The sequence below is a fragment of the Lynx rufus genome, unplaced genomic scaffold, assembly GCF_022079265.1.
Source record: "Lynx rufus isolate CCGP_SWC_20201006 ecotype Redwood Valley unplaced genomic scaffold, mLynRuf1.p SCAF_13, whole genome shotgun sequence".
Lineage (NCBI taxonomy): Eukaryota > Metazoa > Chordata > Mammalia > Carnivora > Felidae > Lynx > Lynx rufus.
The window spans coordinates 28,731,241-28,744,304 of record NW_025814827.1 but is presented as its reverse complement, the minus strand read 5'-3'; positions in this window follow the sequence as shown (position 1 = coordinate 28,744,304).

Genomic DNA, 13,064 nt, shown 5'->3' with positions numbered 1-13,064 from the left:
GGTGTATCAGGAATAGTCTCACATCTGGTAAGAACCTACTTTGTGTGGGCAATGCCACTGCAGCCTTGTTCCCCCAGTGGGGACTCCGGAGTTGGAGAAAGCTCTGCTAAAATGTGGTGTTTTCATTTCAGCCCCGTGTGTCATATCACTTTCATTAAAATATTTTACCTGTGAGGAATTAAATGGTGAAGTAAATCTAACCTTGCAAGGAATCTTGTGTGTGTAGTTCTTTCCCACTTTCTAGCCTCCAGTAATGCAGTTTCCACACGCAAGACCGATGACATGGTAGATTGTGTGGTACAGTCCTCTCTTCTCAAGTGCTAGGTTTTCGGGTCATGTGATTACACGGTAATTTGGGGGAAGGACCACACTAATAAGGAACAAGCCATGCTACTGGAAGGAATCCAGAAAGCATCTCATCGACTGAGATAACTGATTATGCCAGTCTCAGCAAGTACATTAAATGAGTCCAAAGACAAGACAAAGAGTGAGAAAACTTGGGAGGCACCTGCCATAGTGCTGATAGCTTATTTACTCAAAATCACCCACCAAAATCCTAATAAGAATTGATATGCCTATTTACCTTGTTGGAATGTTAGGAAAAACATCTGCTTGGGAAACATTGAACTGAGCATGTATCTGCAAAAATATAGTCCTGAACTCCAAAAGGCAGGCTTGTGTAGACAAGCCATAGAAGTGATCTCTGGGATCCTGGGCTACAGTGTGGGTGAGTGATACATGGCGAGAATGGTTACTGAATCCCAGCAAAGCAACCTTGTCCTTCCAGTGTGGTTTCTTACTGCTAATAAAGGACAACCTGTCTCTATATGAAGGAGTTTAGCACCTATTTAGCTGTGAATTTGGAGCAGAAATAACTAGGAAGAATCTAAGAAATATGGGCTTTAACCAAGGGATGCCAAAAGCCTGTGGGAATAACATAAGATCAGGAGCCTAACCAAGCAGAAAGCAACAATCTTTATTATAAAGCAAAGAGCAACTGAAAATTGAAAGGCATGAGCTATATCAACCAGTTATAGATACAGCAGGAAAGGAAGCCACACAGAAGGATGCCATGTGGAAAATGTTCTGTGAGCTTCTTAAGGAAACACAGAGCAGAGAGCATGGTGCAGAACTAACATCCCACAGGCTAATTCTTGCTGTCAGGTTACGATGCCTTGATTTGCAGTGATTGTCAAAGACATGAGAGTCACTGGAGTTCATCCCCACCCCCGCACTTCAAATGAATCCATCCTAGTAACTTCACTGACAGCAAATACAGCAGCAATTCCTGCCATGCACCAAATCCACTGCACTGAGAGAAAGCTCTGCCACCCAGGCACTGAGCATCTGAAACTTTGCACTGAATATGGCAGTTTATCAGATGTCCTTTGCTTCTTCCCTCTTCTGCAATAGAATGTGCTTAAGCACAAGCACAGTGCATCTGGGGAAGGACAGGGGCCCTAAGGAAAGCCTTTAATTACCTCATAACTCTGCATAAGGCCAGTATTAGAGTCCTGGAGTAAGAGGTTATTTGGTTACAGTTAAACATTTCATCTTCGTGACAAGAACAAAAGGAAAACTCTAGACACCAGACTAGTAAGTAGCTGTGCTTCCCTAAAGAAATTGCATCTGTAATGGACTGAAGGTTTATGTCTCCTCCCACCCCCAAATTCATATGTTGAAACCCTACTCCCTAGTGTGATGGTGTTAAGAGGTGGGGCCTCTGGGAGGTGGTTAGGATTACATGAAGTCAGGACTGTATGGTCTCATCACCACAGAACTTGCTCTCTCTCTCTGCTCTACATACTGTGAGGATAAAGGAAAAGCAGGCAGTCTGCAACACAGAAGAGGGTTCTCACCAAAACCTGACCATGCTGGCACCCTGATCTCCGGCTTCCAGACTCCAGAATGGTGAGAACAAAATTTCTGTTGTATTAAGTCACCCAGTCTATTGTGTTTTTTGTTACAGCAGTCTGAATTAAGACAGTATCTGAAAACAGTCTCAAACACAATCATCTGTTTAGACATCACTTTGGGCCTTCAAATAGGAAGATGATAAGTCCCAGGAAGCCAAACCAAAAAGCATTCCTAGATAGGCAGCTGGGATGTTTTTACTCACAACACTTCTGACACCAAATATGTAATGTCTTTTCCAACGCCCCTTCTCCAATTCTCTGACACCAACTAAGTGTTGTACAGTTCAACTCCACTCTGTCACTTACTGCCCAAAGTTAGTTCAGACCTCACAGGTTAAAGGTCAGTCTCAGAAGACTGTTCCAATCTCAGAGGCCGGTCACAAAAGGGGTGTCCTGGCTCCCCATACTTCTGCCTGGTCTACTGCAAATCCAGGGGTTTCTCCATCCCTCCACCCAGGTTCGGCAATTTCCTAGAATGACGCACAGAACTCAGAAAAGCACGTTATTGACATTCACTGGTTTATTATAAAAGATACAAGTAGAAGTAGCCAAATGGAAGAGCTACGTAGGGCGAGGTATGGGGGAAGGGGTGCAGAGCTTCCGTGCCCTCTCGAGGCACACCGCCCTCCCGGCACATCAGCGTGTTTGCCAACCTTGAGGCTCTCCACATCTCATTGTTTAGAGGTTTTTATGGGGGTTTCATTATGGAGGCAAGATTGATTACATCCTTGGCCATTGGTGATTGACTCAATATGTGCTGTGGTGCCAGGCTGTGGTCTCAGTTGCATGGGGTACCATGTGCAGTGTGGCAGGTGGACAGAAGTCTAGATCTCTTCAGGTGCTGTTCCATGAGGAGGTGGCTGCCGACTTGATAAAAATTCTCTTTCCAATTGAAATGTTATTAAAAACCAAAATACATAAAACAGAGTCAGATATTTTTAAACTTTTTCCTTTCAAATAGTTTTAGATTCACAGGAATTTTCAAAAATAGTAGGGAAGCGTCATGTAATCTTCACCCAAGTTTCTTCAAAGGTAGCATCTATGTAACTATAGTATAACCTCAAATATCACAACCAGGAAATTGGCATCGGTACAATCTACAGGATTTATTCATTATTAAAATTTAGTGAAACTTCGTCAATACTGGCTTGAGTAACAGAAAAGATCTCAAACACCACTGAAAAATTGATTAAGGTATATGTCATGTTCTGGTTTGTTCTGAAATCTTTTGATGCCTCTCTTGATGCTTTCCTGCTATTCCCTAGTGAATAATCAACCGAAAGGGAAAATGCTCTTGGAACAAGTTTCTTTCCTTCTTTCTTTACAATAATGGATATAAATTCAGGTTTCAAAGAAATTATTAGTAATTTTGCATTTGTAAGCTGACATTTTGTACAATCTGATTAGATAACCAGGTTTTCTGTTTAAATTTATGATCTGACAGCTTTCCTAGAATTAGAACACATCCCATTCCTCTCCTAGAGTTTCACACGAGTGCATGCATCATTAGTACTATTGTCAACAGCCAGCGACTTTCACAGAATCCTAGAGGGGGGCTCTCAGGAGTGCTGTTATGTATGGTACACTATACATTGTGCTCAGCCATGGACTGGAATGGTCACTACAGATACTTTCCTCTACATTGTTCAGTTTCCTCTCTTTAGAAATACCTGGAGGGGTGCTATTACCTGAGGATTTTACAAAACATTAAGAAAAGCTGCTAACATGAATTAATCACTCACACGATGGCATATATTTAGTATGCATAATTTTTACATAAAGTCAACTTAAGCATAAATATATTCAGCAAGTTACAGGGACCACACAGATATCTAGCTCTATTGTGAGAGATAGAGCCTTAAAAATGTCATAATAAACACTGCTTAGGTATTTGCTATGTGCCACACATTGTCACATGTAGTCTTCCAGGCCTCTATGGGCAGGTATTATAACTTTTATTTTACAAATGAGGAAATAGGGGCTTTAAGAGATTAAGTTGTCCTACATCAAAAGGCTACTAAATGGAAGATCCAAGATTTGAACTTAAGTTGAATTTAAAAAAAATCAATGCTTTTAACTGTTATATGAATAAGTCCCCCACAGGATAATGGGGAACCCCTTATTCTGGAGGGGATAGACAGTCTCCATGAGGCCCAAACAGGTTCCCTTACCAGGGGACGTCTGAGCACACATATTGATCTGAGTGCAGATACTCTTCTAAGTGCACAGCAGTTCTCAAGCTCTCTTCTTGCCAAAACTATTCAAAAGTCAGACTTTAATTTTATGGTCTTCTCCCCCAACTATCACTAACTCACCTAAATTTTTTATTCTTTCCCTAAATGCTAGTGGACATGACAAAGGAAAACGATGATTTTAGAAAATATGATTTCTTTCATAGTTTCTTCAAACTGGACTGCCCACTGCAAACATTACTGTGGTATCCTAAAACGATATTTTATTTTTTTCACCAGTTACTGTCACAGAGTTCCTAAAATCATTTGGACTTCCTGAGTGACAAGGGTGATAGGAGCATTTTTTGTTCTGATGAGGTGATTCTTGGCAGCCCTAGATAGCTTGAGGATGAGAGCTGGTCACCAGAAAGACCAATCCTTAATTGAAAGTTTAGAGCTTTCAGCCCTATCTCTCAACATCAGGGAAGGGGAGATGGACTAGGAAAGCTAATCACCAATGGCCAAGGATGTAATCAATCTTGCCTCCATAATGAAACCCCCATAAAAACCTCTAAACAATGAGATGTGGAGAGCCTCAAGGTTGGCAAACATGCTGATGTGCCGGGAGGGCGGTGTGCCTCGAGAGGGCATGGAAGCTCTGCACCCCTTCCCCCATACCTCGCCCTATGTACCTCTTCCATTTGGCTACTCCTAGTTGTATCTTTTATAATAAACCAGTGAATGTCAATAACGTGCTTTTCTGAGTTCTGTGTGTCATTCTAGGAAATTGCCGAACCTGGGTGGAGGGATGGAGAAACCCCTGAATTTGCAGTAGACCAGGCAGAAGTATGGGGAGCCAGGACACCCCTTTTGTGACCGGCCTCTGAGATTGGAACAGTCTTGTGAGACTGACCTTTAACCTGTGAGGTCTGAACTAACTTTGGGCAGTAAGTGACAGAGCGGAGTTGAACTGTACAACACTTAGTTGGTGTCAGAGAATTGGAGAAGGGGCGTTGGAAAAGACATTACATATTTGGTGTCAGAAGTGTTGTGAGTAAAAACATCCCAGCTGCCTATCTAGGAATGCTTTTTGGTTTGGCTTCCTGGGACTTATCATCTTCCTATTTGTAGTACTATAGACATTAAGTAGGCTGAAATGATGACATGCCCCTTGTACTAAGAGGTGTTCTTCTTGGTATTTCCACCGTTCTAGCTATAGCAGCTTGGGTAAGAGGCAAATGTTTCACCCTTTCATGTTCATTCTTTGTTATATAGGGCGGAACCAGATTTTGTGGAGCCTAAATCTCATAAAATTTGGTGACCCCTCTTTAGGAGATGTAGTACAAAAACATCTTACATTTGAAGAACATGAACACATTGGCAAGGCTCCTCTCAGGTCTCAGGAAGAGACCCATGTAAAAGCAGCGCTGAGAAACGTAAACTTCCATAGCTTCATGGTGTAGACAAGGCCACCTTCTCTTGGGGAATGCTATCTTCGGAAGTGACCAAGCAAAGAAAATGTGGGAGAGGCATAACATCTATTTCAGAAACAGACAAAACTTGAGAAATCCCTGGAGTACTTGAAGGGAGAGGTCAAAGGGAAGGGCATAGAACTCCCCTGAGGAAGGCAATACCCAGGCTGTAGCAATGTTCCTGGCATTTAGTAGGCAATTTGATAAATGTTATTGACTGTATAAATGAACACAATTTCCTTAACAAACCTCACAGTAGATTCATTTGATCGATTAATTAATTTTTCAATGGTGAATTATATAGATTAAAAAATTTTTTTAACATTTATTAATTTTTGAGAGACAGAGCGTGAGTGGGGGGAGACACAGAGAGCAAGGGAGACACAGAATCCAAAGCAGGCTCCAGGCGCCAAGCTGTCAGCACAGAGCTTGATGGGGTGCTCGAACCCATGAACAACGAGATCATGACTTGAGTTAAAGTCAGATGCCCAACCAACTGAACCACCCAGGCGCCCCTTTAAAATTTTTTTTAACATTTATTCAAATTACATAGATTTTAATTTAAATTACATAGATTTAAATTAAACCCTCCTTTTAAAACTCCCTATTTCTCTTATTTTTTAATGTATTGATTAATTAATAAATAAATTAATTAATTAATTTAGAGAATGAGCAGGGGAGGGGCAGAGAGAGAGAGGGAGACAGAATCCTAGGTAGGTCCCACACTGACAGAGCGGAGTCCAATGCAGGGCTTGAACTCATGAACTGTGAGATCACGACCTAAGCCAAAATCAAGAGTTGGCCACGTAACCTACTGAACCACCCAGGCACCCCCATATTTCTCTATTTTAAACACGAGGCTAAGACTTTGACTCTGTGATCCTCCTGTATATCCAAGATGTCAGATCAGTTGTCTTTGCCACTTCAGAACAATCAAGTCTGTGACAGAGATGTGCAAATCCATACCTGCATATGATCAGATAAGTCTGATATGCAGAAGGACATGGTGAGCTATGAAATGCCTCTATCCCACAAAAAAAAATGCACTCCTAGAAAAAGTGGATCATGTCCAAGCTTTAAGATACTGTGGTGTCCAATTTACTCACAATATGTTTTCAAGGCAAAAATCCAAGGATATGTAAGTGTAAAGAAGAGGAGGAATAAAAGCAACATTTGAAGCTCAACAAGCTCCGGATCCTTTTAATCAAAATTATTTCCAGTCACTGTCACTTTGAGCTGGCTTTTCTGCTATGAGGCATCAAGCCAACGCAGTCAGGTTCCTGACAGTTGTATTCATCAATCCAGGAAATATATAGTGGGCCATTGGCACCATCTGCTACCCAGGTGCCAGTCACTGGAAGGCAGATAGGAACCCGAGAAAGCATGTTGGAATGCCATTTGGAAAAAACCTGAAACCTGCCTCGGGAAAAAAAAAAACTGGGAGCATACTGAGCATGAGAAGGATAGAGACTCCATAAAAAGAACACTAAGAAAGCAAACATATTTGTTAAAACTCTGACAAATCACAAGAAATTCTTCTCTTGCCTCCCAGCCAGTTTGATATGATTTTTGCTTCTGGAAATCATAAGAAATACAATATTGCCCAGGAATTTTGTAGTGGTTGATACTACACCCTTTATGTGCATAAATATCTCTTAATATTTGTGCACTGTTCTTATTTTAGAGTGGGAACACAGGAGAAGAAATCCGCTACAGGGCATCCTAATCCTGACCTCCTCTCAGGCTGTGACAAATCTTCACTGCAGTTACCCTCCTGAAATAATTATGAACTTTATTTAGAAACTGATTGAAGTGCCATCTTTACACAGTTGGTACTAGAAATGTTGTCAGCCTTGGTCTCCAGCGATGTGGCCATCTCATCGGCCACAAAATGAGATTGTCTTACTTTTTAGGAATACAATTCAGTTCACTGAGAAGTCTTCAGACACGGCAGACCTCTGATGGAATTGCACCAGATTACATAGAAGTCAGTTTCGTCTGTTGTACACTATCCAGGTAACTGATGCGGTCCGAGGAGTCAGTAATACTCATTAGGTCTTCAGCATTGGAGCAAGACTAAAATGTGTGGCTTGTAACTTTTCCCCTAGTATCATCTCACCTTTTATGGCTGCTTCTGCTTTTGATGGGACTCATCCCTCTCTCTCCCTTACTTACCTTTACCCTCCCACAAAAGTTGTTTGTCTGTTGGTTTATTCCAAGGAAGCCTTACTTGGGGCTTAAGACAGTTCATAGGGACTTAGGCTATGTTTCTCAAACTTGAGTAATGTATATTACCTTTTAAGGAATGAAAACATAGTCTTAGATCTTGAATAGGAACTTAAATGATTTTTATTATAATGTTACTTAAGTATTTCTAAACATAAAGCTAGGTATAAGCTCCGCCTGCTCATAGCTATTATACATGAATTCAACCAAGACAAATTTACACATTAAATACAAAGGAAATGACAAATCCAATAAAAGTCAAACTAACAACACTAATTTAATGTGACAATTAAACCTGTTTTGTTAAAATCAAATGGATTCTCACACTGAATATTTTCTTCAGTGCTATGGCTCAAGTCTTTTTGAGTTTGGCATGCTTATAACTATCATAAGCTCTGTGGTGACTATACTGGTGTATAGTGGGGGATACAGAACAATGGTCATTTTGACATTAGGACATCCCCTATTAGGGATGTCAGATAGGTTTGTCAGCATATTAAATGGATTCAAAGTATTCTATCATATTTATTTTTTTTTAAATTTTTAAGTGTTTATTTTTGAGAGAGAGAGAGAGAGTGAGCGCAAGTGGGGGAGGGGCAGAGAGCGACACACAGAATCCAAAGCAGGCTCCAGGCTCTGAGCTGTCAGCACAGAGCCCTATGTGGGGCTCAAACCTATGATCCGTAAGATCATGACCTGAGCCGAAGTCAGATGCTTAACTGACTGAGCTGTCCAGGTGCCCTAGATTCTATCATATTTAAAGACCTTTTTTTTCATCTTCAAAAATAAAACCCTAGAATTAAACACACACACACACACACACACACACACACACACACACACACACACACTTATATATTCAAAGTAACAATTTCATTAGTGGTTTCTTATAACAGGTTTTCCACAATACACTATTATTATTCCTATTAACAAAAAATTGTTTCTCACAATTTATCTCCCCTAGTTTATGTTTCCTTTTTACCCAAAAAAAGTTCTACATATATTTAATTATTCAAACAGAATGTAACAAACGCCAGAGCTAAGACTTATTCTAAACATCTGCATTTTTTTGCAACTCTATAGTAAATCTTGCCTACTGCATAATTTATTTCAACTTTTTTTCTTCAAACCTTCAGCAATATTCTGAGTCTTCTGAAAATCTTTGCTAATAGAAGAACACATTTTAGTTTATTTCCATATTGCTTTTCATAAAGTGTTATTTCAACCATTTTTACTATATCAGGTAGAACTGAATAGTATTGTATTTACCCAATGGTACACAGCTTTTTGTTTTTTATTTTTTGTTTTGTTTTTGTTTTTTGTGTGTTTTTTGCTGTTAAGTAGGAACCTTAAAATCAACTTCCAAATATTTATCATGAAGTTTTAAAAAAATCTCAACTTTGAAATAGTCACTAATTAATGTCATATAACATATATAACATAAAAATAATTATAGACTCCTAAATTATAGAAATTTTCAAAAATAGTCAAGAGAGGTCCCATGTAGCCTTCACGTGGCTTCCCTCAAAGGTAGCATCTTACCTAAATCTTTTATAACATCAAATACCAAAACTGGGACATTGGCATCATTGGTACAATCTCCAGGCCTTATTCATTATTAAAGTTGAGAAAAACTTTGCAAATACTGGCCCAAGTATTAAGTGACCTGAAGTATTACTGAACAAATACTTAAGGTGTGTGTCATGTCCTGGCTGCTTAGTTTGTGAATATTTTGTTGCCTTCATGACGCCTTCATACTACCCATTGCCTAGTCAACTGAGAAAAAATAGGTGTTTGCGGCAATGTTCTTTATTTATAACCAATGGATATAAATAATGTTTCAAATACTTGAATTGATAATTTTTATTTCTAGGCTGATATTTTGTGTAATATGATTAGATCACTTTTAAAAATTTGGTATGTGGGAGACAGTTTTTCTAGAATTAGAAAATGTGTTCGTTCCTTCCTTTTACTGTTTTATACTAGTGCATGCACTAATGTGTTATCATCAAAACTTTTGTTTGGCATATTTATTTATTTATTTTTAATTTTTTTTTTTACATTTAGTTATTTTTGAGAAACAGAGTGAGAGGAAGCGTAAGTGGGGGAGGGGCAGAGAGAGAAGGAGACACCGAATCTGAAGCAGGCTTCAGGCTCTGAGCAAGCGGTCAGCACAGAGCCTGACGCGGGGCTCGAAGGCACTAACTGTGAGATCATGACCTGAGCCAAAGTCGGACGCTCAACCGACTGAGCCACCCAGGTGCCCCTTTTCTTTGGAAAACTACATATTTGTGCAGTAAATCTACTTAAGTAGGCAAATGTATGCTACATAAATTGCTTCATATAGAAGAATGATTCAAGTCCTATTTCTTCCCCCCACCTTTATGTTGAGGAACTCTCTTCCTTCAAGATCACCTCATATATCTCATGTGACACCTGCCCTAAGACCTGCTTGTAATAGACTTAAAAAAATAGAGTTTGAAGTTAAACACTCAATGGATCATCCTATGTCCCTACTGGAGGTTATGAATTCCACTTTTAATCACTGACCCACAGGGTATAAAGACTTCACTGTTTAGTCCTTTCTTTCTAGCCTCCTTACCTTGTATCTACAAGCTCCCAATACCAAACTACTATTTACTCCTCACATACATCTTGTTATGTCATAGCTCTTCTCCTTTGTAAGCACTTTCCATTTGGAGCTCTCTTCCTTCCTTTACTGAACTGAAGAGCTCCTATTCTTTCTCTGAAATCCCAGCTCAAATGTCCTTTCTTCCAGAAAGCTTTCCCTTTTCCTTTCTCTGTATTGCATGTTTGTTCCACGTGAATCCACTGGTGTACTGATCTCACCAGGCTGCAGTTTGTTTCATTACATCTCTACTCAGTAGAGAGGAGGAGCTGTCCTACTTTTCACTGTTTAGTCTCTTAGATCAAATTGATTTTTGATTTGATCTCTTCCCCAAAACAACGCTTGTCTTTATAAAATCCTGACCCCTTGAACCACATGGAACCCACTAGAAAAAGTAAAATGAAGGTGTGGATCAGAGTATTTGCCAACAGGTTTTTTTTTAAGTTTATTTATTTATTTTGAGAGAGGGAGAGAGAGCGCAAGAGAGAGAGAATGAGTGGGGAGGGGCAGAGAGAGAAGGAGAGAGGATCCCAAGCAGGGTCCACACTGTTAGCGGGGAGCCTGCTGCGGGGCTCGAACTCACGAACCATGAGATCGTGACCTAAGCTGGAATCAAGGGCCGCGTGCTTAACCGACTGAGCTCCCCAGGCACTGCTGCCATTACAACTTTCACCCATGAGGATTTTCAAAACTGATGCAACTAGAGAAAAGAATTTTAACTGGTAAAACAAGTAACAAATTTTTCTAGGATGAATTTAGTAATATTATTATTACGAAAAGATTGTGAGGACAATAAACATCATTTCCTTGTAACATTCAGGCTTATTGTCTCTATTGTAAGCTAAATGGCCTATTATTTTCTTACTCATGAGGGTATAATGAATATCTCCTAGGCATTTTGTGACCTGACTCCACAATCCCCTAGAGAACCTAGAGCTGTACTGCAGACTCCAGGACTGTAGAACACTTGATATGGGGGAGAGGAGGAGGGAAGTGTCTCAAATTAGACTTTAAAAACCAGGCTTTATGCTCCCATGTCCTTTGTGAAATGAACCACGGGGTATACAATTCTCATTTCTTTTTGCTCAGGAGGATGCCAAACTCTTTTTCAGGCAAAGGGGAGAAGCTGCTTTGGGCTCTCCTTTTCTTCTCCTCTGAGATTTGTTTCATAAAGGAACTATCACCGGCTACAGCTAAAATTCCCCCATTGCATATGCCTGAGTGTGCAAGACCGTTTTGTTGTAACCTTCTGCAAATGCCAACTTACCTGCCAAGCTTTATGGTCAATTGTGATATTTCTACTGCTTTTAATTTATAAAGTGTTTGCTTTTGGTGCTCAAAGGAGAGATATTATCTCACACATCCCAGTGACCAAAAGAGTATAGTCAGAGGCAGTAGAGAGTTAACACAAGAAAGGAAGTCATAACTTAGTTCACTTCATACTTGGGAGTTATGGTAGATGAAGCTTTGATTTGTTTATCCTCAGATAATCCATCCCACACTTGGAGAAAAAAAAATAGGAGGTAAAACAAAGAAGACAGGTTGTTCTGTTTTTTTTTTTTTTTGTTTCCCTTAAGTGCTGATTGTTGAATATTTGCCAGTTTATTATTGTAAATAAATTGAATTAAGAAGACAAAAGATGCATCTAGCACCAAGGACTCTAAAAGAAAGACTGTCTTTCTTATGCTATTGTACCTACTATATACACCATTACTTACTACAAACATAATAAAAGTTGTGTCCTTATCACTTTTAGTACTAGTAGCAGCCAGCATCCTGGAAGGGAAAAATAGCTCACTATTTTTTATCAGAATTTAGGGCCTGGTGAATAGAAATGGGGAAAAAAAAGTGCAAATAATCATGGAGAGCCCTTAATAATTTTCGTATAAAGAAAATAGTGAAGGGATTCATTATCAGAACATTCAACACAAACGAAAGCTAAAGAAGTCCACCACTACTGAGTTGGCCTTACAAGAAATATTAAAGGAATGTCTTTAAGCTGAAGAGAAAGGGTGTTAATTAGTAACAAGAACACATATGAAAGTATAAATCTCATTGGAAAGGTAAATATATAGTGAAGGTAGTAGATTAACTACTTACAAAGCTGGTATAAAGGTTAAAGGTCAATAGTAATAAAAATAACTATGATGACAGTAATTAGTTAAAGGATGCACAAGAAGACAAGATTTAAAATGTGGCATCAAAAACATAAAATTATGTTGGAGGAGTAGTAATAATGTTGAGCTTTACAATGGGATTACATTTAAGTTGTTATCAACTTAAAATAGACTGCTATAGATATATGTAAGCTTCCTGGTAACCACAAAGCAAAAATCTACAGTAAATACACAAAAGAGAAAGAGAAAGGGATATAAGCATAACACTTAAAAGTCATCAAACCACAAAGGAAGAGAGCAAGAGAAGAAGAAAGAAACAGAGAGGAACTACAAAACAACCAGAAAACAACGAACAAAATGGCGATAAGTACGTACCTATCAATAACCACCTTAAGTCTAAATGGACTAAATTCTCCAATCAAAAGACAGTGGATTAATGGGTAAAAGAAAAAAGAAAAAAAAAAAAAAACCCAACCAATACCCATGTATATTATGTGTACAAGAGGCTCACTTTAGTTGTAAGGACAACCGCA